The sequence below is a fragment of the Macaca thibetana genome, chromosome 1 (assembly GCF_024542745.1).
Source record: "Macaca thibetana thibetana isolate TM-01 chromosome 1, ASM2454274v1, whole genome shotgun sequence".
Lineage (NCBI taxonomy): Eukaryota > Metazoa > Chordata > Mammalia > Primates > Cercopithecidae > Macaca > Macaca thibetana.
Genome location: NC_065578.1, coordinates 80,907,484 through 80,933,212, shown reverse-complemented (window position 1 = coordinate 80,933,212; position 25,729 = coordinate 80,907,484). Strand labels below are relative to the sequence as shown.

Below are 25,729 nucleotides of genomic sequence, written 5' to 3'. Positions count from 1 at the left end.
TGGAGATGACATTTGAAATGTAAATTTCTGTAGGAATGGTAACCACTTGACTTAAATTAGCATTAAGAGAAGTGATACCAGATTCTTTTCTGAGCAAACACTTAGCTATAGGGAAGAGCACTGAAAACAACCTCACAAAGGTCACCAGGCCATATGGGAGTTGGGAAGGACACCGTGATGAGTGAGAAGATCTAGCACATACAAGAATCAGTAAAAGTATGAATGAGAATAACGTTTTTATCCCTTAGAGTGACTTAAGTTTTTTGCTAACATCAAGTATTGCCTAGAGTGTGGAAATCTCTCACGCTTTGCTGATGGTAAGCATGAATTGGTACTGAAACTTTGGACGATGAATTGGCAGTATACTAAAATTAAATTTCATCTCATTATCGCATGAAAGGAACATCATACATACGACCAAAGAGACACATGCTAAGATGCGCAATGCATCAGTATTTATTAGAGGAGGGGAAATATGGAAAAGAAACCACCTAAGTGTTCAGCAAGTGAAGAACGACTCACAAGATAAGGTACATTCATATCATGACACACTAGGTCGCAATTGTAGAGAATAAGGACAATCAATATACCTTGTCATGGAAAGATAGCTAATAACTATTGTGAAGTTAAAAAAAGACGCTTCTCTCCTTTAACCTCTAGGATATACTTATATATGTTCATATATGGATGGACATGCATGGAAAAATTCTGGAAGGCACACTCAAACTGGATAATGACGATGGCCTCTACCTCTGGGATTGAAGGTAGTAACTGAGGAATAATTTAGAAAGCAAAGTTGCAATTTTTTATTGTAATGTACTCGTGCATTAAATTAAATTAATTTTTTTGAGACAGGGTCTCACTCTACCACATAGGCTGGAATAACTCACTGTAACCTTCAACTCCTGGCCTCTACTGATCCTCCTGCCTCCACTTCCCAAGTAGCTAGGACTACAGGCACGCACCACCATGGCTGGATAACTTTTATTTTATTTTTTGTAGAGACATATCTTGCTATGTTGCCCAGGCTGGTCTTGAACTTCTGGCCTCAAGCAATGCTCCTGCCTTGGCCTCTCAAAGTGCTGGGATTGTAGGCGTGAACCACCATGCCCAGCCTCTACTCATGTATTTAAAAAGAGAGAAAGGCCGGGCGGGGTGGCTCAGGCCTGTAATCCTAGCACTTTGAGAGGCCGAGGCGGGCGGATCATGAGGTCAGGAAATCGAGACAATCCTGGCTAACACGGTGAAACCCCGTCTCTACCAAAAATACAAAAACATTAGCCGGGTGTGGTGGTGGGTGCCTGTAGTAGTCCCAGTTACTCGGGAGGTTGAAGCAGGAGAATGGCGTGAACCCGGGAGGCAGAGCTTGCAGTGAGCAGAGATGCGCCACTGCACTCCAGCCTGGGCGACAGAGTGAGACTCCGTCTCAAAAAAAAAAAAAAAAAAAGAGAGAGAGAAAATGCACAGTACAACTATTAATACTTAATTGCTAAGACTTCTGAAAATTAAATATCTTCTGAAAAAAATAAATAAGACACAACCAAATACCAATGAATGGACTACATCATATATGGTAAAACTATATGGCAGTGAACCTATCAACAATATATGAATGTGAGAGCTACAAGAGGTCTAAGTGGTTTTTGTTTTTAAATAAATTTTATTTTTTTTAGAGCAGGTTTAGATTCACAGCAGAATTGAATAGAAGGCACAGAGATTTTCCATATACGCTCCTATACTCCCACATGCTTAACTTTCCCCCTTCTTAGCATCCTGCACCAGTGTGGTACATTTGTTACAACTGATGAACCTGCCTTGATACATCGTCACCCAGAGTCCATAGTTTACATTAGGGGTCACTCTTGGTCTTGTACCTTCTATGGGCTTGGATGAGTGTATAATAATAACATATGACATGGAACATCTTTCATATGATTATTTGCCATCTGTATATCTTCTTTGGGGAGGTGCCTGTTAAGGTCCTTGGCCCATTTTTAAATCGGGTTTGTGTTCTTACTGTTGAATTTTAGGAGTTCTTGGTATATTTTAGGTAACAGTTCTTTATCTGATACATCTTTTACAAATATTCTCTCCCAGTCTGTGACTTATCTTTTCATTCTCTAGTCAGTGTCTTTTGCAAAACAGAAATTTTAAATCTTAATGAAGTCCACTTTATCAATTTTTTCTTTCATAGATTATGCCTTTTTTTCCCTTCTAAAAAGTTGTTTCCAAACCCAATACCATCAAGTTGCCTCCTATTTTATCTTCTAGAAGTTTTATAGTTTTGTGGTTTACATTTAGATTGATGATCCATTTTGAGTTAATTTTTGTAAAGGGTGTGTGCTCTGGGTCTACATTCATTTTTTACATGTAGATGTCAGTTGTTCCAGCACCATTTGTTGAGAAGACTTTCTTCCAATATATTGCCTTTTTTCCTCTGGGAAACATCAGTTGACTATATTTTCGTGGGTCTATTTTGGGCTGTACTCTGTTTCTTTGATCTATTTGTCTATTCTTTCACAAATACCACAGTGTCTTGATTAATGTAAATTTATGGTATGTCTTGAGGTTGGGTAGAATCAGTCCTTCGACTTTGTTCTTTTCCTTCAATATTATGTTGGCTACTTTAGAATCAGTTTGTTGATATCCACAAAATAATTTGCCAGAATTATTCTGACAAATTGAGATTGCATTAAATCTATGCATTTAGTTGGGAAGAACTGACATGTTGGCAATATTGAGTCTTCTTATCCATGAATGTGGAATCTCTCTCCATTTATTTAGTCTTTGATTTCATTCATCAGGGTTTTGTAGTTTTCCTCATAGAGATATTGTACATATTCTGTTAGATTTACACCTATGTGTTTAATTTTGGGGAGTGTTAACACACATGCTATTGAGTTCTTCATTTCAAATTCCACTTGTAGCTGGGGATGGTGGCTCATGCTTATAATCCCGCAGCTTTGGGAAGCCAAGGGAGGAGCATTGCTTGAGTCTGGGGGCTTAAGATCAGCCTGGGCAACATAGTGAGACCCTATCTCCAAAAATTAAAAATTAACTAGGCATAGTGGCACATATTTGTAGTCCTGGCTACTCAGGAGACGGAGGCAGAAGAATTGCTTGAGCCCAGTTCAAGGCTATAGTGAGTCATGATTGTACCACTGCACTCAAGCCTGAGCAACAGAGCAAGACCCTGTCTCAAAAACAAACAAACAAAAACAAATTCCACTTGTTCATTGCTGGTATATTGAGAAGTGATTGACTTTTGTGTGTTAACCTTGTATCCTACAACCCTGCTATAATCATTTATTAGTCCCCGGAAGTCTTTTCATGTGCATCAGTTCTTTTGGATTTTCTACATAGACTACCATGTCATCAATGAACAAGAGAGCTTTACTTCTTCCTTCCCGATATGTATACTTTTTATTTCCTTTTCTTGTCGTAGTGCATTTGCTATGACTTTCAGTATGATATTGAAAAGCAGTGATGACAGGGGATACCCTTGCCTTATTCCTGATCTTGGTGAGAAAGGTTTGAGTTTCTCACCACTAAGCATGATGTTAGCTGTAGGATTTCTTTTTTGTACATATTCTTGATCAAAGAATATCCTATCCAAAGAACTTCCTATCTATACCTGGTTTTCTGAGAATTTTTATAATGAATTGGAAGTGAATTTTATCAGATTTTTTAATGCCATCTATTGGCATGATCATGGGATTTTTCTTCTTAACCTGTTCATGTGAATATTATATTAATTGATTTTTTAATGTTGACTCAGTTTTGCATACCTGAAATAAATCCCACTTGGTTTGGTATGAATTCTCTTTGTACATTTTGGATTTGCTGTGCCAATATTTTGTTGAACATTTTTGCATCTTGGTTCATGTGAGAGATTTGTCTGTAGTTTCTTTTTCTTGTAATATCTTTCCTTAAATGTTTGGTAAAACTCACCAGTGAATTCATCTGAGCCTGGTGCTTTCTGTTTTGGAAGGTTATTAATTATTGATTCAATTTCTTTAATAGATATAGGACTGGCCGGGCGCGGTGGCTCAAGCCTGTAATCCCAGCACTTTGGGAGGCCGAGACGGGCGGATCACGAGGTCAGGAGATCGAGACCATCCTGGCTAACATGGTGAAACCCCGTCTCTACTAAAAAATACAAAAAAAAACCTAGCCGGGCGCGGTGGCGGGCGCCTGTAGTCCCAGCTACTCGGGAGGCTGAGGCAGGAGAATGGCGTGAACCCGGGAGGCGGAGCTTGCAGTGAGCTGAGATCCGGCCACTGCACTCCAGCCTGGGCGGCAGAGCGAGACTCCGTCTCAAAAAAAAAAAAAAAAAAAAAAAAAATAGATATAGGACTATTCAAATTTCTATTCTTTTTGTATGAGTTTTGGCAGATTGTATCTTTGAAGGAATTGGTCTGTTATTATTACTTTTTTTTCTTTTCTTTTTTGAGACAGAGTCTTGCTCTGTCACTCAGACTGGAGTGCAGTGGCATGATCTCAGCTCACTGCAACCTCTGCCTCCTGGGTTCAAGCAATTTTCGTGCCTCATTCTCCCAAGCAGCTAGGACTACAGGCATGCGCCACCATGCCTGGCTAATTTTTTGTGTGTGTGTGTGTATATATATATATATATATATATTTTTTTTTTTTTTTTTTTTTTATTTTTTTTTTTTGAGACGGAGTCTCTCTCTGTCGCCCAGGCAGGAGTGCAGTGTTGTGATCTCAGCTCACCTCAAGCTACACCTCCCGGGTTATCGCCATTCTCCTGCCTCAGCCTCCCAAGTAGCTGGGACTACAGGTGCCCACCACCACGCCTGGCTAATTTTTGTGTGTGTGTGAGTGTGTGTGTGTTTTTATTAGAGATGGGGTTTTGCCATGTTGGCCAAGCTGCATACTGTTCTTTTATCATCCTTTTAATGTCCATGGGATTTGTAGTGATGTGCTTTCTTTTATTTCTGATATTTTTGTCTTCTCTCTTTATTTCTCTAGTTTGTCCAGTTAGAGGCTTATCAATTTCATTGGTATTTTTAGAAAACCAAATTTTGGTTTGTTGATTTTCATACTGATTTCCTATTTTTAATTTATTGTTTTATTTCTGCTCTAATGTTTATTATTTCATTTCTTCTGCTTACTTTGGATTTCATTTGCTCTTCATTTTCTGGTTTCCTAAGGTAGAAGCTTAGGTGATTGATTTTAGATATTTCCTTTTTCCTAATCTATGCACTCAAAGCCATAAATTTCCCTCTGAGCACTACTTTCTCTGCATCCCACAAATTTTGAAAACTTTGTCTTCATTTTCATTTAGTTCCAAGTATTTTAAAATTTCTCTTGACATGTCTTCTTTGACTCATGTACCATGTAGAAATGTGCTTGTTCAATCTCTAAGTTTTTTGGGGGATTTTCCAGCTATTTTTCTACTAACAATTTTCAGTTTAATTCCCTTTTGGTCTAAGATCAGACATATACTGTATGATTTTTATTCTCATAAATTTGTTAAGGTCTGTTTTATGACCCAGAATGTGGTCTCAGTTGGTGAATATTCCAATGTGAGTTTGAGAAGAATGTGTATAGTGGTATTGATGGATAAAGTAGCTTATGGATGTCGATTATATTTAGTTGATTGATGGCACTGGCACTGTACAGTATCATCCGGAAAACGCCTACTGATTTTCTGCCTACTGGATGTGTCCATTTCAGATACAGGGGTGTTGAAGTCTTCAACTATAATAGTGGATTATCTATTTCTCTTTGCAGTTCTGTCGATTTTTGCCTCATATATATTTTTTAAAAAATCTCAATTGACTTTGTGATTCTAGAATCAGGCAACACTTCATTCCATAAATAGAATTAGTGTTCCAATGGGCTGAGAAGAAAAGCTTGGCTTTATAGATAGAGAAGGGCTAAAGAAGCAGAAGCAAAGAACAGACTATATTAATCCTTTGCAAGTTGTTTCTTGTAGGGCAGGAACAGGAAGAGAGAACAATAGAAAAATAACTAATTAGTTAACATCAGGTAACTTCCCTTTAGGCTACTGTTTTTTTGTTTTTTTGTTTTTTTTTTAAGGACTAAAGCAGAGGAAACTTTATTTTCATGTCAATTGGATATTTAAACTTGCCTATCTGGGAAATCGGCTGTTCTCTCTCTCCTGATTTTTGGAAGGTTGGATAGCAGTTTAGGTCCGGTAATGTGGAATTTTAGCATGAGTGACTTCATTTTGATTTTTAGCCTGGTCTGTTGGGGCCTAGTGTAGGAGCTTAGTCCAAAACAATGGACTTGTATAATTTTTTAATTAGTTAATTAATTAATTATTTATTTTTGAGACGGAATCTTGCTTTGTCACCAGGCTGGAGTGCAGTGGCGCCAGCTCTGCTCACTGTAGCCTCCCACCTCCCGGGTTCAAGCGATTCCCCTGCCTCAGCCTCCCAGGTAGCTAGGACTACAGGTGCACACCACCATGCCCGGCTAAATTTTTGTATTTTAGTAGGCGGTGGGGGGTTTCAGCATGTTGGCCAGGATGGTCTCGACCTTCTGACCTCATGATCCACCCGCCTCGGCTTCTCAAAGTGCTGTGATTACAGGCGTGAGCCACCGCACCTGGCCCCATAATTTTTTATTTGACAATTTCCCCCTTTTGGTCATCCTCATCTAGGTTTCTCTCCTCCCCATTGAGAGCATGACCAAAATTTAGGGCATTAGGACTACTCTCAGTTACCATCATTTTGGGTTTCTGGTCTCAGCATGCCATTTATAGGTAATGGTGGCCTCCTCATTATCACGTGTTTTCTTTGAGTTTCTGTTTTTCCAGCTGGGGAGAGACCATTTGACATTAGGCAGATGGCTGTATGGAAACATTTAAAACTTTGAGAGGATACAGCGCACCAGAGAGACTACTACTATGACTATCAGGAGTATGATACCAAGAATTTGAAATATGTTCCTTAGCCAGAGTCCCCATGAACTGAATCAACTAAAATCAAATGACTAGACAAGGAGTCTATTCATTTTAACCATGTGGTCTGCTCTATAATACTCAATGTATTTTATTTATGTGCAAGAAGAAGTGCCGTCAATTGCACAGATTCCTCCCTGTTTAATTAGTAGGTAATCTAGCATCCTGGATTAAATTAAAGCAGTGAGTATAAATAATCTGCAGAAACTACTGATTGTGAAATAGTTACCACAGCATTATGCTGTGAAGTGAAAGAGGTTGTCTCATGTTGTTCTGCATATATGTTAAGGTACATTCTGTTGTTAGGTGCATATATGTTAAGGATTGTTATGTCTTCTTGGAAAAAATAGACCCCTTTATCATTATGTAATGTCCTCTATTTCTAATAACCTTCTTTGGTCTGAAGTCTGCTCTGTCTGAGATTAATATAGTTACTACTGCTTTCTTTTGATTAATGTTAGTCTCGTATACCTTCATCTATTTTTATTATTATTACTTTGTAGAGATGGAGTCTCACTACATTGGCCATGCTGATCTTGAAACCCTGGCCTCAGCAATTAGCCACTGTATCTGGCATAAGCCACTGTATCTGGCCTACATCCATTTACTTTTAATCTATATATGTCTTTATATTTAAAGGAACTTTCTGGTGGGGCCCGGTGGCTCATGCCTGTAACCCTAGCACTTTGGGAAGCTGAAGTGGGCGGAACACCTGGGTCAGGAGTTTGAGACCAGCCTGGTCAACATGGTAAAACGCCGTCTCTACTAAAAATACAAAAGTTAGCCAGGCATGGTGGTAGGTGCCTGTAATCCCAGTTACTTGAGAGGCTGAGACAGAAGAATCGCTTGAACCTGGGAGGTGGAGGTTGCAGTGAGCTGAGATGGCACCACTGTACTCCAGCCTGGGCAATACATGAGACTCCATCTCAACAACAACAACAACAGCAACAACAACAACAACAATAAAAGAAGTAACTTTCTTGCAGAGAGCATAGAATTGGGTCTTGGTTCTTGCTTCTTTTCTTTTCTTTTTGAGACAGGGTCTCACTGTTACCCAAGCTGAAGTGCAGTGGGCGATCACGGTTCACTGCTGCCTTGAACTCCTGGGCTCAAGTGATCCTCTCACCTCAGCTCCTCAAGTAGCTGGGACTATAGGCACATGCCATCATGCCAGGCTAATTTTTGTATTTTTTGTAGAGATGGAGTTTCACCATGTGCCCAGGTTAGTTTTCTACTTGCTGCCCTTGTTCTGTGTCCCTGTTTTTGTCTTCCATTCTTTTTCTGCCTTTTGTGGTTTTAATTGAATAATTTTTATGATTCCATTTTCTCTCCTTTATGAGCATATCAGTTATACTTCTTTTTTTTTTTTTTTTTTTTTTTTTTTTTTTAGTGACTGCCCTAGAGTTTGCAGTGTACATATTTACAACTAATCCAAGTCCACTTTCAAATAACATTATGTCATTTCTAGGGTAGTATGAGTTCCTTATAATACTAAAATAATTCTAATTTCTCCCTCTCATTGATTTTATTATAGCTGTTATTTATTGCACTTTATACAAGTATAAATAGCCATATATATGCATATACACAATCAAATATGCTGTTGCTATTATTGTTTTGAACAAACTGTTATCTGTTAGATCAATTAAGAATAAGAAAAATAAAAGTTTTTATTTTACTTTCACTTATTGCTTCCCTAATGCTTTTCCTTTCTTTATGTAGATCTGAGTTTCTGACCTTTCTCATTTTCCTTTTCTCTAAAGAATATTCCTTGCAAGGCAGGTCTAATGGTAACAATTTCCTTCTATTATTGTTTGTCAAAGAAAGTCTTTATTTCTATTTCACTTTTGAAGGATAATTTTGCAGGGTACAGAATTCAAAGTTGGTGAGGTTTTTTTTTCTCTCACCACTTTACAGATTTTATTCCACTCTCCTCTTGCTTGCGTGGTCTCTGAGAGGAAGTTGGATGTAATTCCAGCCCCATTATCATCTAATGGGACCAACATGGTATATGCAGTCTGTCATTGATCAAAACACAGTTATATGGTGAATGACTCTATATTTAAGTCCCAATTCAAATTCAACAAAGAGTTTACCTAGTCAATGTCTACTTGTTAGGCAGACAAATGTAATACCTTTTATAGTATGCTTCCTTTGGCCCACAAACTAGACATCCACTAGGTTTATGGTATGCTGAATTTTAAGTTAATATGTTCACAATTGCTTCAAAAATGTGTATGATTACTTTCTTAAATCTTGCCATAGAAAAAATTTTCAATTTTCCATGTACTGAATCATCTGTGGACTGATTATATAGAGTGCATTCAAACAGAAATTGTTTTCTTCAAAATTCCCCGCAATTGTCTAAAAATAATTACTTCTAAGAATATAAAACAATATTTTACAAACAATAAGCCCAGAAGATCAGTTGAAATGAACAATCATTTAAAATATTAAATATTTATTCCTCACCCCCTTTGCTACATTCGTTATTTTTGAGAAGAACATCTAGAAATCTAGAAATCCTTTTCTTTAGTAGCTTTAACAGAAGCTACTTCTGAACATTTCAGTTGTTTTTCAGCTGTGCTAAGTGGAAGAAAGGGCCCTTGGAACCAGATCAACATGGTTTTGAATCCTCTTTCTACTACCTACTAGCTGTGGAAGCTGGGTCAAATTATTTCACCTCTCAATATTCTCTTCAGAAATTGAAGATTAATTCCTACCTGGAAGGCTTTTTTGAAGATTAAAGGAATAATTATTCCTTTACCTCACAGGTATACAAGCTCCTGTGAAAAGCACTTTGCAGGATATCTGACCTGGAAATGTGCTCAGGGTTGGATACCATCTTATTCCTTTTGGGTCAGTGCAGTGTTTCCCAACTTGAAAAACAACAAACCGGGTGCAGTGGTTCACGACTGTAATCCCAGCACTTTGGGAGACTGAGATGGGTGGATCACTGAGGTCAGGAGTTTGAGACCAACCGACCAAACTGGTCAACGTGGTGAAACCCCAAATCTACTAAAAATATAAAAATTAGCCCAATGTGGTGGCACGTACCTGTAATCCCAGCTACTCGGGAGGCTGAGGCAGGAGAATTGCTTGAACCAGGGAAGCACAGCTTGCAGTGAGCCAAGATCATACCACTGCACTCCCATCTGGGTGACGGAGCGAGACTCTGTTTGAACAACACCAACAACAAACTCTAAAAAGGATTATAGGGTCAAATAAATCTTGAGGAAGAGTATATTACACACTCTTTCTTCGGTATATGAAAATGCACATTAGCATTTATTAAGGGTTCTAAGGAGGTTTAATCTGCTGTTTCCAGTCTTATTTGAGTACAGATTTTCATTAATCTCTAGAGAACATAAATTAATGGTTCTGGGGAGCTCAGTTTGGGGAAAACTGGGCCAGAAAATGGGGATGGATGGGTAATGGCTTTAAAGCTCCTGAGAACAGGATAAAAACTTAGGAAAAAAAAATAGGGACAGTTTGTGTAGCCATCCATTCCCATTAGAGTTTCCTCCATTTTCCAATTAGAGTATGGGTCCCTCCGAGGAAGGCTTTTAGAATTTCCCATCAAAGTACCCCTAAAGCAAGGGACAGTGAACACTTATTTTACCATAAAAGCCCATGAGAATCTCCCATGTTACTCCATAAGATATGTTTGTTTAAATATAAAAATAAAAGTTTAATTATTTAAAAGTAAATGATTTAACTATTTCCTACATACATACACACACACATACACATTCCTACACCCATACACAAATGTACACATATACACACACTTTGTTTCTGATCAAGTTTATGTTTCTAGAAGATGTGTTATATTTTATGCTTCTTGGATATGTAAATGCAGACTCTCTGATGTAACACCAAGCAGCCAGGGCAGGAGTACATACACCCCACTATGAGAAGCAAGGCCTTAGGTCAGCCAGTCTACAGATGTTGACTGGGTCCTCTAGTCTGGATACTTTTAGGGGCTGAGCAAGGAAGCTAAGAGACAGTCTGTGCCTTTAAGGAATTCTTACAATGTTGTGTCTCATGACTGTGTCTGGGAAGTGTGCTGAGTGTGAGGACAGAAGAAGTGAGGCAGCTGATAAACTCATGGAATTTAAATCAGATAACTTTTAGCACTGACTGATGCTATAAAGAAGTTGCAACAGGAATAGAGTGACTGATGGAAGTTACTTGAACCAAAGGGACAGGGAGCTCTTTAAAGATGAAACATTCAGGTTGAAGCCCACTGCTGTGGTGTGAATATGCCCCCTACAAATCCACACATTGAAATCTTATGCCCCAATGTGATATATTAGGAGGTGGGGCCTTTTGGGAGGTAATTAGGTCACAAGAGCCCTCATTAATGGGATTAGGGCCCTTATAAAAGGAACTCAAGAGAGATCTCTCACCCCTTCTGTTATATGAGCACATAGCTAGAAGATGCCATCTGTGAACCAGGAAATAGCTCTTCACCAGACACCAAGTCTGTCGGCATGTTGATCCTGGACTTCCCAGCCTCAGAACTGTGAGAAACAAATTTCTGTTGTTTATAAGCTTACTAGTTTCTGGCATTTTGTTCCAGAAGCCCAAAGGGACTAAGATATCCACTGATGAGAAGAAGACATGCAAAGGTTTGAGAGGAGTGCTTTCTAAGTCGAAGGTAGAGCACCTGCAAAAGCTAGAGGCTGAGAAGAGTCTGGGCGTGCGTCTTCCTTTGAATTTCTTATGACAGACCCTGAGATAAGGACTGAGTGAAGGTAGTTTATTCAAGAAGTCACCCCAGGAAGCACCAGAGAGGAAATGGAGAAGGTGAACAGGGAGAGAGAAAAAACAATAAAGGGTATGTTATAAGTAAGTTACTGCTGTGGATGACGGAGGCTCATTTCCCCTGGGGCCCTGGGGCTCCTTTGATAAACCACTTGGAGCTTAACTCAGGATCATCCTACCAGAGACCCAAGAGGCTGGGCTGTGTATCTGCCTTCTCCCCGATCTCATTGGCTGAGTACAATTCTTGTGTATTAAGCCCCAGCACTTCTAGGTTGTGCCTGTGGAGGTCAAGCAAACCCCTGAAGAAAGCCCTCAGGCAAACGCAAAAAGGGACACTGTTCTAAAGGTGAGAAACTGTCAGAATGCTGAAAACTCTTCAGCTCCAGGCAGGATAAGGACAGGCCATCAACAGTGTGTGTCTTCTACAGAATCTAACTTAAAGCTAACATAGGCCAGGCGCGGTGGCTCATGCCTGTAATCCCAGCACTTTGGGAGGCCGAGGCGGGTGGATCACCTGAGGTCAGAAGTTGGAGGCCAGCCTGCCAACATGGTGAAACCCCGTCTCCACTAAAAATACAAAATTAGCCGAACGTGATGGCTTGTGCCTGTAATCCCAGCTACTTCAGAGGCTGGGGCTGGAATCCAGGAGGCAGAGGTGACAGTGAGCCAAGATCGCATCGCTGCAGTCCAGCCTGGGTGACAGAGCGAGACTCCATCTGAAAGAAAGAAAGAAAGAAAGAAAGAAAGAAAGAAAGAAAGAAAGAAAGAAAGAAAGAAAGAAAGAAAGAAAGAAAGAAAGAGAGAGAGAGAGAGAGAGAGAGAGAGAGAGGGAGGGAGGGAGGGAGGGAGGAAGGAAAGCTAACTTAAAGCTAACATGATTGGAGCATAGCAGGGGGAACATGGAGGGAGATAAATTCAGAGAGGCAGGCAGAAGCCAGATGATGTGTAACTTTGCCTTTTTAAAGTCCACGTGGAATGAGCAGCCATTGGAAGGTTTGAGTGGAGAAGTGGTCTGATATGATTAAGCTTGGGAAAGATCACTGTGGACTTTTTGTGGAAGACAGCCCATGAAGAGGCCTAATGAGAGTCAGTAAGATAGATTAGGAAGCTTTTGTAGTAGTCTGGGCAAGAGGTCAATTGGGTTCGGTGGTTAATATTAGTCCTCATCTTAATCTATAAGAAGTATTTGGCACAATTGATCACTTCTTCCTTTTGAAACACTCTCTTGCCTTGGCTTCCAGAATATCACTTTCTTTTGATTCTTCTACTATCTCTCTGGGACTCTTACCCAGTCTTCTTTCTTGGAGTACTCCGGGGCTTGGGTCGGGAACATTTTCTCTATTTTTATATACTCCCTAGGTTATCTCATGCAGTCTTATGGCTTTAAATACTACTGGCACCCACAAGTCTTTCAAATGCTATCTCCAGCCCAGAACGCTCCTTTGAAGTCCAGAGTCATTTATGTTACTACCGTCTTCATCATGATTTGGGTGTCTGGTTGACCTTATCCTTAGCCTTTCAAATGGCAGTAGAGATCAAGGTTGTAGCAGTAGAGGGGGTGAAAGAGGTAAATTGATGAAACATTTTGGAGGTGGAACCAACACTTAATGATGGATTAGATGAGGATGAGAGAGGAATCTAAGATGGCAACTCAGTTTTGACCTGAACAACTGATTAGATGGTGGTGCTATTTACTGAAATCAAAAGAAGCAGATTTAGTAGAGAAAAATCGGTGGTTCTCTTTTTTTTTTTTTTTTTTGAGACGGAGTCTCCCTCTGTTACCCAGGCTGGAGTGCAGTGGTGCGGTCCTGGCTCACTTCAACCTCCCCTTCCCCAGATCAAGTGATTCTCCTGCCTCAGCCTCCTGATTAGCTGGGATTACAGGCGTGTGCCACCATGCCTGACTGATGCTTTTATTTTTAGTGGAGACAGGGTTTCACCATGCTGGCCCAGGTGATGTTGAACTCCTGACCTCAAGTGATCTGCCAGCCTCAGCCTCCCAAAGTGCTGGGATTACAGGCATGAGCCACCACGCCCAGCGTGTTCTCTTTTGACTATATTATGTTTGAGATACCTGCTGGCATCCAGATGGGATGTGTGAGATATTTGATTGCTCCTTTTAAAGGAGAGATTACCTCATCCATTCACTCATATCTCTATTTAAAAAGCCAAGCTAGAATTTTACAAAGATGCAACCCATATAAAAGCTCACAGTTTCTCTCTGTATATTGGGACTAAAGAGTTGAAGAACAGTTATCTAACCATCAAACATTTGAAAGGAGTGGAGAACCATCTGGTCTGATAAACCTCCTCTGTAGTATATCCTAAAACATTCACAGTCAGGTTAGCAATTGAAAAGTCTAGACAAACATTGTCAAATAGACTTTGGTATATAAAAAAATATATTATAGCTAAGTCAATCCTTTTTAAATCCCTTGCTCAAATCCCTCACTCAAATCCCTCCAACGACTTCCATCCCACTTAGAATAAAAGACCTTACTATGTCTGATCTGGCTGTCCCTCATCCAGCCCCTGCCCTCCTTTTCACCTCCTAACAGCCCCTTTGCTCCCTCAACTCTGCCCTCAATGACCTTCTTACGACTCCAAGCTGCACACTCAGAGCCTTTGCTCTTCTTCCCACTGTTTTAAATTTTCTTCCTTCCAGATGTGCGTGCTTTTTCCCTACCCTCATTTTAGTCTTGCTCCAATGGTTCCTGCCCAGGAGGTCCTACTAAGGCCATCCCATGTGAAATATCTGACTCTGTCACTCTTTATCCTTTCATTTTGTTTTTGTTCATAATTTTTACCACTACTTAAGCTCAGTCTAAATATTTGTTTGCTTTGTAGTCGTCTCTCTTTTTTTTTTTTTTCAGACGGAGTCTTGCTCTGTCGCCCAGGCTGAAATGCAATGGCGCGATCTCGGCCCACTGCAAGCTCTACCTCCTGGGTTCATGCCTTTCTCTCGCCTCAGCCTCCCGAGTAGCTGGGACTACAGGTGCCCACCACCACACCCGGCTAATTTTTTGTATTTTTAGTAGAGACGGGGTTTCACCATGTTAGCCAGGATGGTCTCGATCTCCTGACCTTGTAATCCACCCGCCTTGGCCTCCCAAAGTGCTGGGATTACAGATATGAGCCACCGCGCCTGGCCTGTAGTTGTCTCTTTCATTAGCATATGGGTATCAATAGGCTAGGGGCTTTACTTTGTCTGTTTTGTTTAATGCCATATCCCCAGATTCTATTACATTGCCTGACACATAATAGGTACTTGGTAAAGGATTTACTTGAATAAATAAACGAATGATTCTTTTTAAATGTATGCCATCAACTATTTCTTATGTGGCTATAGAATGCTACATAATAAATATTTGATGGGCAGGAGAAAAATGCCGTGATAGGAAATCTCAGAGCCAACAATGTCAGAGCCCAGATTTAAAGATTCGGGCAAGCAGGCACTATAATCAGCATCAAGGAAAATTTTCCAAATTTAGCAGATCTTTACCAGTCATTCAAGGAAATGCTCCAGTGTGTGATTTGGTGGAGGTCCAGGCAGGGGGAAATGAGAATGGCAATAATTATGTTATGTAGACTTTTGAGACTAGATCTCAAACAAAGTAGAACAATCAAGGACTTAATTATTAGACCTGGGGTATATATTAAACCAATGTTTCTTAAACTTTGTTGTACATTAGAACCAACTGCGGAGTTTTAAAACTCTCCATGATTCATTGTACTTCGTACCAGAAAAGTCAGAGTATCTGGGGATGGGATCTAGATATCGGTGCATGATTCCAAATGCAGTCAAGTTTGAGAATCAAGGTACTAGACTTTGCTGTTCAAAGTGTGGTCTCCTGGCTGGCCGTGGTGGTTCATGCCTGTAATCCCAGCACTTTGGGAGGCGGATCACTTGAGGTCAGAAGTTCCAGACCAGCCTGGCCAACATGGTGAAACCCTGACTCTACTAAAACTACCCAACTTAACCGGGCGTGGTTGTGCACGCCTGTAATCCCAGCTACCGGGCGTGGTAGTGCACGACTGTAATCACGCTAATTGGGAAGCTGAGGCAGGAGAATCGCCTGAACACAGGAGGCAGAGGTTGCAATGAGCCCTGATAGGTCCACTGCACTCCAGCCTGAGCGTCACAGCAAGACTCTGTCTAAAAAAAAAAAAAAAAAAATGCGGGCTGGTTCCAAACTGTAAATAAGCTGGAGGTAGTGAGGGTGTTGGGGCCAGTGAGTGACATGATTCAATCTGCATTTGTGACTCATATTGGAAAGGTAGAAATTTTTGATGCATTCTTGAAAAAAACAATATGAGGATAGGATAGTGCAAGAATGAGAATAAGTGAGACTTTTCACTGTTCTTTAATATTAATGTATTTCCACAAGTCTTATAAAATCAGGTTGTGTAGCTTCGTATTGTAATCACCCAAATATTTAAAACATTGTTTAAAATTAGGAGACTATGTAGAATCCAGCAGTAGATTAGAAATTGTTTTGCTTGGTTGGCTTTGTTAAGATTCTGCTAAATTCTCTTCTTCAGAAATATAACTTTTTATTTCCATATCAATAGCATAGTTGACAGGGTTTTTGCCACTTCATATAATTATTTTTATGATTGCAAACTTTAAACTTGTAGCATATTTTACATATTTTTGAAAAATATTGGTATATTTAAAAATTCCTTTAGGCTGCTAATCAAGCTCCATATGTAACTACACATGCATATCACCTCATTTTAAATGCATATGCTGGCTTCGTTGTAGAAAGTTTAAAATTCTAGGAAAACTGAGGCGTAAAAGAAACTCAAAGGTCATATGAGGAATTCGATTTATGATGGAAATAACCACTTTTCCTGTTACAAAGTGTTCTATCATATGTATTTCACCTTTTTAAAAAAATTGCAATTGGACTTTGATCTAGTAAACTATAATCTCTATGAGATTGGTTCAGACTCTAGGGCTTCCCTCAGTTCTGGGCATGGAGTGGGTGCTCAAAAAGTATTTGATGATTAAATGAATAAAAAGTTATTAGCTGAGAGGAGTCAGGCTTGTCACTGCCCACTCCTCTGGATGGGGATTGCTCTTGGCTGATGGGAGCTGCCTTTCCTGGAGAAGGCTGGGAGATTAGACTTTTGAAACCACAGCTTTGCCTTGCTTTCTCTCCACTGTCTTATTCAGCTAATGTCCCTGCCTTACAGGTGTCTCCTGCCAGCACTCTCTCAATATGTCACTTGTGCTAAAATCCCTATCTCAGCTCTGCTTCTAGAAAATTTGTCCTAAAACATTAGATATATGTATGTGCAATTATTATGTATTATATATGTATATGTGTATACGTGTGTGTGTATATATGTACCTATATATATATTAATATATACATATGGATATGTACACACACACACGAGTTTTCCAAAGTTTATAGCCTGTCCTACAGTAAGAAATACATTTTACATTATGATTTACTATAAAGGATTAATAACAAATTAGGCTAGACATGGTGGCTCACACCTGCAATCCCAGCACTTTGGCAGGCTGAGGTAGGAGGATCACTTGAGACCAGGAGTTCAAGACCAGCCTGAGCAACATAGCAAAACCCAATCTCTACAAAATATATATGTATACACACAAACACATACATACATACACATGCATATGTATACCTATAACTACATATATATACACACACACACATATATATATGCATTCATTCATTCAACAACAAATATTCCTCTGTTGCCTGTTATGATCCAAGCACTATTCTATTTGATAAGGAAACAGTAGTGCATATGGAATTAACATTCATAATATAAAACTTTACAATGTGTTATGGAGGCTGATACATTCTATTTTATTCTAATCTTTTATTTTCAAAAATAATCTACTCTATTCATTTTTTGTAAAAAATGCTGCTCATGACCCACTAAATAGATTTAACAATGTGCTTCAGAGTTGTAGCCATTAGTTTAAAAATACTGCCTTAGATAGTGCCACATCTGATTTTATAAGGTATAGGGATGTTTTTGTTAATACCTTCAGGCGTTCAATGTGATACAATATTTAATACTAAGGAAAAATATATTTAACTGCCATATGCATGGTATTATCATCTTCCTCCTTGAAGGCTTTTAGGATTCAACCTTTATTTTTATTACTATTTCTTTTCAAAATACCCTTTTCATCTTCTTCAAGTAGAAGTCAATAAATGAAGCTTTTGCCCTATGTCTAAACTGTCAAGGTCTCTAAGAGAAATGTGTTTTAAAGATGGAGGAGTTAATGGTCACTCTTGCACTATAAATTCTATTGGCAGATATTCTACTAGCTGGTAGATGTAAGGATGACTTTCTCCTTGAAAACTCTAATGAGACTTGGGAATAATATACAATCTGTGATTCAGGTACTATCCTCAAAATGTAAGAGCTTTTAAATAATCTTAAAACCTTATCTAAAATAAATCATATTATTTCTTGTTATTTCATAGAGAAGTAAAGAAATCTACAGTTCATATAAGAATTTGTAAAGTAAAACAACTTTAGATTTTTTTGCCTAAAAAATTCATTCTCTTATTTGAGAAGAGGTTATAACATATGTATGCCATTTGATTGATTTAGAAATGAGAAAGTTCTGTTTTCCCTAAATATTCTGCCTGGAGAGAGCTTGGAAAAGCCAAGACTGAAGCAGCTGTGAATGGTGGAAAGAAAGCATTCTCTTCAGCATCACTTTCGTCTAAATACTAATTTGCTGAGGAAATTGGTAGCTTAGAACCCTAAGGTTATGTTTTCAGTTTCCGGATCTGGTAAATGGGATTATAATCTCAATTTCCTCACAGGGTTGTTGTGAGAAAAAAATATGTTAATGTATTGAGTGACTGGCTCATTGTCACTCAACAGACACTTAGTAAATGTTGATTTACACCAATCAACATTTATCAAGACTGGACATTTAGTTAGCTGGTGAGAGAAGCTACAGGACCGTAAGAAAATATTACAAAGTATCCACTGTGGTTGCTTAGCACACTTACTGGGACTTACACACCCACATGATAGCTCTGAGAGGGCACGTGTAGAGTCCAGTAATGATGTCCTCACTCTGAACGTCTTCAATTCTTCACTTTTCAAGTTGCCCTCAGAATACATTTTCTTACTTACATTTTGTGACTGATGTTACTTAGTATCAATATTATTTACCTAGCTGGCTCTCTACCTTTCTCATCAGGCTTAGATCTCAATGACTTTAAGTGGGTCCAAGAGTCTAATTCAACCTTGAAAGGATAATATGTATATTTTTTTCAATGTGATGCAGGGCCTGAAGGTGGCATTGAAAGAGCAGCTCCAAAAATGCTGTGATTGGCTGCAATGAATACGATTGTTAGACTATCAGCCTGGCTCTTCAGGAAGCCAAGAAGATACAAACCACTGACGGTGATTCTTGAATCAACTAGCCAAGGATGGCTCCTGGCTGCTCAGGATCTAAGCACAGCAGTGGGCCATGGCCAGGCTGTGGCATCTTGTGCTGAGCTGAAGCCAGGAATGTGGCATTCTAGAGCTTCAGAGGATCTCTCAAAGTCCCCTGCTCTGACTATTTTAGCTGAGATATGCCTGGATTTATAGTTCTGATCCTGTTCAAGCTCTCTGTCTTACTGTTTTCAATTTGCTCACACTTCTCAGGCTGCTTCCACTCAGAAAATGATACCGTTCCATGATGATCATAGAAAAGTTATTATGTTTAATCTTTCTGAGCCTCAGCTTCTTCACAGGGATAATAGAGGTAGTAAAAGTACATTTTAGTAGGATTGTTGTAAGATTACATAAAGTAGTGAAAATAAAGGGCTTAATGGAGTAATTGGCACATAGTAAACTCTCAATAAATGATGGAGCTATTATTATTATTATTCATAGCAGCAAATATGGCTCAACCTACCTCAGTGTCCAGCTCAATGACTTGGAAAGTCAGCTCAATTAAAGTCCTGTCCCTCTTAGATTTACCCAAGATTTGATGCTGAACAACTATTCTGGGGCAGGGAACCTTTTACAAAATGTCTGCAATTCAGATGATGGGAAAAGACACAGGCGTGAAGGCACCAAGTTAGTTGGATAAATCAAATATATACATTTAAGCATGTGGCTTTTAAAAAAATGTTCATGGGCCTTTACACATGCATTTGCTATGGAAATATGGTTTTGGTTTTCATGACTTCTGAACCCATTATCCATTTCAAGAATAACAATAGTAATGGTAGTAGTAATAATAATAATAATAGCTAACATTTGCTGAAAATTACTAGGGGCACTACAAAAACCCTTTGAAGTGGGATGTGTACCTGGCTTGGCGTGACTATAGTGAATAAAGTATTGAAGCAAAAAGAACAGATCTAGCCCCTCTCCTTATTTTTAACTCAGCTCTCCCCACCCACCCTCCACCCACGCCCCTTACCATTCTGGTGTTCACTAATATGTAAGACATCATTAAACTCTAACTGCCAATATTCTCCTCCCACTGGTAAAGTATAGGTACAAAAGCTTTTATTCACACATCAGCAAATATTTATAAAATTCCTGCTCTGAGGCATTGGTCAAAGGACTGAAGCAGAACATTCCTTCACAGATCACCTAGTCCAGAGGCCTCAGAGTGTCTCCCACGTCCACCACCCTGGCCAGTTAACTCTGTTACAGTGAATAATCTTTCCAGCTAAACTGCCCATGTGTCAGTTTTTACATGTTTTAATAAGGACAACACTTGTCCTGTTTTATAGCTTATGTGAAAGTACAGCGTTCAGGCCAGGCGTGGTGCTCATGCCTGTAATCCTAGCCCTTTGGGAAGCTGAGCGGGGCAGATTACTGAAGTGGTGAAACTTCGTCTCAAAAAAAAATACAAAAATTAGCTGGGTGTGGTGGCTTGCGTCTGTAATCCCAGCTACTTGGGGGACTGAGGTGGGAGGACTGCTTGAGCCCGGGAGGTTGAGGCAGCAGTGAGCTGAGATCGCACCTCTGCACTCTAGCCTGGGTGACAGGAGTGAGGCACTGTCTCAAACAGACAAACAAACAAAAAAGTATAGAAATCATTAAAGCAAAAGTTCATGTTCACTGATTGGTAGCTACACTACGATCTTTGTCTTTGGTGTTGTTTGTTGGTCTTTGATATTTCCCAGGCAAGGTGTGGAAAAGGGTGGAGTAGCTCTAGGGAAGTACTGCTAGAAAAGCCAGCTGGAAAGCAAGCAGTTCCTGATGGGGCTTTGTGACACAGTGTTTAAGCCCCTGTGTTTTGGGTCTCAGGTTCCTGCAGCCTAACACAATTTGTAATCATTCAGGAGGTGTGTCACTTGGGATTGTTATTGTGTCACTGAGGAAAAACATAACTGAGATTGCTGCAGGCTAGTCACTCTTCAAAGGCAAATGAAAGAATGAAAATTCCTCTCTGACAGCTTTTTAAAATAAGGGACTTTTAACTCTGTATAGTCCACAATTCAACTTGTGCCAAGTATGCCATTATTTTTAAGTGTGGTTTGTTCTAAAGATGCTTACTGCCAATAAGAAGTTTGGGTTGCTGGTGGAGCTTCTGTTTTAATGTAGACTATTTGATGTTGGTGGTTTTGTTTTTCAACTTTCTAGGTAAAGGCACCACAAAGAATGCAACTGTAATGTAAAGAAAAGGCAAAATTTTAATACTTTGTTGAAGCATATTGGAAATGTCTCTTCTAAAGGGGTAAGACAGCTTAAGAATTGGTTTTTCCTAGAGAACAAAATGAGGCTCCACTCTCACGACATGAATTTGGCAGCCTTGCAGTTTCTTACCCTAAGTAAAACACCACTGATAACTGCTCCAGTCCTCAAAGACTGGAGAAAACTGACAGCTTTACAGAAATGATAGAGTATCTAACACAACTTTTCTTTACCCATTAACTCGAGGAAGAAAAAACATATAAGGAAGAAAAATACCTATTTTCCTGGTCACCCGACGTACCCATTATTTCCCTTTGTCAAGTGTTAAATATTTTGTAATGAAAATCTATTTTTACAAATAAGGGCAAGGAAATGTAGAGGAGAGAGAGAGAGGGAGGGAGGAAGATATGGAACAGGGAAAATGGGAAGGAGGGAGAGGGAGAGAATGTGATGTGTCTCTTGCCAGTATTTCTATGTTCTTAGTATTTTCATTAGGTTTTCTCCTGATAAGCATTCTGTCTCATTCAGGAAATATATTACACTGAAGGAGCTTTTTCATTTCATTCTCCTGAGTCTTGGTTTCTTTATCCTTTAATGATGATAATGCTTGTTCTGTTTCAGAGTGAAGGTGTTGGGATTAATTGTGTATTATAGATAAAAATGTTTTGAACTCTCCCAGAAAGACACAGCACAAGGTATTCCTATTGTCATGATCACCAAAGAGACTCTGTACTTTGCTCTTACTGCTTCTTAGCTTCCCAGTGTCTAGACAAAGTATAAGCTTAATGACGGATGTAAAATAATAGAACTGCACAGCAACTCAATGCTTGTCTCATTGAGCCTCTTCTTTTATACGGAATTGGAGAGTGGGGCTTAGAGTCATTAAAAAACTTTGGGGGGTTGCCATACTTCACAGTCAGTTTCCTTAACTGGGAGGGGATTTCAAGGTTATACAGTTAATTCTTCTCTATATATGCCTATTTTCTTTATGGCTTGAACTATTTAAACTTGAACTACAGTTTTTATTCTGAAGTTTCTAAAATTGGTATCTCTATTTCTGACCAGTATGTTCTCCAGTCTCATACTTCTATTTGTTTTCACAATGTCAGCAATTGAGTAACTGTATTACTTTTTTATTGTGGGGGGGTGGGGCAGTGGCACAATCTTGGTTCACTGCAACCTCTGCCTCCTGGGTTCAAGCGGTTCTCATACCTCAGCCTCTGAGAATAGCTGGGATTACAGGCGTGGGCCACCACGCCTGGCTAATTTTTGTATTTTTAGTAGGGACGGCATTTCACCTTGTTGCCCAGGCTGGTCTTGAACTTCTGGCCTCAAGTGATCTGCCTGCCTCGGCCTCCCAAAGTGCTGGGATTACAGGTGTGAGCCACCGCGCCCGGCCAGATAACTGTATTGCTTTTAATGGCAAGAACCACAATTACTTTTGCACCAACCGAACAGTTTCATAGAGCTTCCATAATAAATACCACAAATTGGGTGGCTTAAAACAACATAAATGTATTCTCTCACAGTTCTGGATAACAGAAGTCTGAAATCCAGGTATCGGTATCCCTTTGAGATCTCTGGGAGACTGTCCTTCCCTGCCTCTTCTTAGCTTCCGGTTGTTGTGGATGGTCTTCGCTGCTCCTGGGCTTACTGCTGCATTGCTCCAATCTCTGCCTCCATCCTCACATAGCCTCTTTCCCTGTGTGTGTCTTTGTGTCTCCAAATCTTAGGAAGGTATCAGTCCCCTCCTTAGAAAGATATCAGCTGGGCACAGTGGCTCACGCCTGTAATCCCAGCATTTTGGGAGGCTGAGGAGGGGGATCATGAAGTCAGGAGTTCGAGACCAGCCTGACCAACATGGTGAAACTCCATGTCTACTAAAAATACAAAAATTAGCTGGGCGTGGTGGTACACACCTGTAATCCCAGCTACTCAGGAGGCTGAGGCAGGAGAATCGCTTGAACCCAGGAGGCGAAGGTTGCAGTGAGCCGAGATCACGCCACTGCACTCCAGCCTGGGTGACAGAGCAAGACTCTGTCTTAAAAAAAAAAAAAAAAAAGGAAGATATCAGTCATTGGATTTAGGGCCCATCCTGACCTAGTATGATCTCCTTTTAACTTCATTACATCTGCAAAGACCCTATTTCCAAATGTAACCACACTCACAGGTACCTGGGATTAGGACTTCAACATGTCTTTCTGAGGGACACAACTTAAACCACAACAATGACCTATTCTTATATTAAAATCAACATGGCTAAAATCAGCCTCATTACAGTCTTTTAAAATTGACTACATTTCTCTCTATAGCACCACTAGTCCTGAAGTCTTCTAATTTAGGAAACAGAGATAATTTTCAAATCTTCTGTCACACTTATGCTCCATATTTAATTTGTCTTGAAGTTCTCTTGTTTGTTCTTTGAAATATCTGTTAATGTCTTGTACCTTTCATTGTTACTCCATCTCCTGTGGTCCAAATTTTCAGTTCCAAGTTATGTCTGTTGATTCTAGTGTCTCCCTTGTATAGTCCCTTCCTACTCAAAGTATGTGCAAGTACCAAGAGCATTAGTATCAGCTATAAGCTTAGAGCAATAAAGAATTGTTGTTTCACCACAGACCCAAGTCTCATTTGGAATCAGAATCTGTATTAAGATCACTAGGTGATATTCATTAAAGTTGAAAACTCTAATGTGGCTCAGAGTAACATTGATGACCACTTAATATTTGCCAAATGCCCAATATGTTGGACATTTTTACAGTTGCTTCAAATTCTGTCCCTATCCAGATTCATTACATGAATTAAATCATACCTGTAAAATGAAATACCATGTCAGAATAGTAACAAAATTAACAATGGTGTTTAAGATCACTAAATAACTGGAAAAACATGCGGGATATGTTGCTAATTTAAAAATGTAGGTTTTGTTGTTGTTTTTAAGAGACAGAGTCTCGCCCTGTTGCCCAGGCTGAAGTACGGTGGCACAATTATAGCTCACTGTAACCTCAAACTCCTGGCCTCAAGTGACTTTCTTCCCTTGGCCTCCCAAAGTTCTGGGATTACAGGCTTAAGCCACTATGCCTGGCCCCCAAAAACATAGTTTTTTTTTTTTTTTTTTTTGAGACGGGGTCTCACTGTGTTGCCCAGGCTGGAGTGCAGTGGCACGATCTTGGCTCACTGCAACCTCCGCCTCCCAGGTTCAAGTGATTCTTCTGCCTCACCCTCCTGAGTAGCTGGGACTACAGGCATGCACCACCACGCCCAGCTAATTTTTGCATTTTTAGTAGAGATGGGATTTCACCACATTGGCCAGGAGGGTCTCTATCTCTTGACCTCGTGATCCGCCCGCCTCAGCCTCCCAAAGTGCGGGGATTACAGGCGTTAGCCACCACGCTACACCAAAAAAACATAGGTTTTAAAGGACCCACGGTGCCATATTTTGGATACATATATATACATAAGACCAGTGGAATAATGGACAGTATTAGTGGACATTTCTTGTGCTGTTGATTTGGATGAGTCATCTCCATTATGATTTACTTCCTACAGTGAACACATATTAGTTTTGTAATGATGAGAAAAAAAGTTATCATTAAAAAAATCCTAGCTTCTATCCTATCGATCCACATTTTTATCCTTCTACTTTTTAAGATGCATTTGCTATGTTTGGAATTGGATAGGACTTCAAATGATAACTGAAGAGGAAGAGGCTTTCAACCTACAGTGGAACCACTCATTATTGCAAGTCACCAAGGGAAAAATTGTAAATATATGATAAACTACAACTAGGAGCAGAAGAGGAAGTGAGGGAGTCAAGCTGTGTCTTTGATCCAGATAGCAGCATGACTTTGCCCCTGCATTTGTTCAAGCTAAAGTCAGATTATTAATTTTCTATTGCTGCATAACAAATTACCTCAGACTTAGAGGATTAAAATATAGAGGCATCTGTCATCTCACAGTTCTGTTGATGAAGAATCCAGGCATAGTTTAGACAGGCCCTCTTCTTAGGGTCTAACAAGGCTGCATCTGGGTGTCAGCTGGGCTGCAGTCTCATCTGGAGACTCAACTAAAGAAGAAAGAATCCACTTCCAAGCTCATTTATGTTGTTGGAAAATTCATTTCATTCCAGCTGTGTAACTAGGAGCTCTGGTTTCTTACTAGTTGTGAATTAAAGGATGCCCTGAGGCCTTAGGCACCACTTGTGTTCCTTGGCACTCTTCTCTTTGTAGGGAGTTCACAACATGGCTTCCAGGACAGCAGGAAAATCTCTCTTTCCAGTCTTCTAAGATGGAATCTTAGGTGGGAATGACAACCTACAACTTTTCCTGTGTTTTCCTGGTTAGAAGCAAG

General features: G+C 39.7%; 1 protein-coding gene across 18 annotated transcripts in view; it reads right to left on the bottom strand.

Moving 5' to 3' along the window:
* The window catches only part of ADGRL2 (adhesion G protein-coupled receptor L2), a 684,558-nt gene that overhangs the window by 345,953 nt on the left and 312,876 nt on the right, over positions 1 to 25,729 (bottom strand). The gene's annotated exons all lie outside the window — the stretch shown is intronic.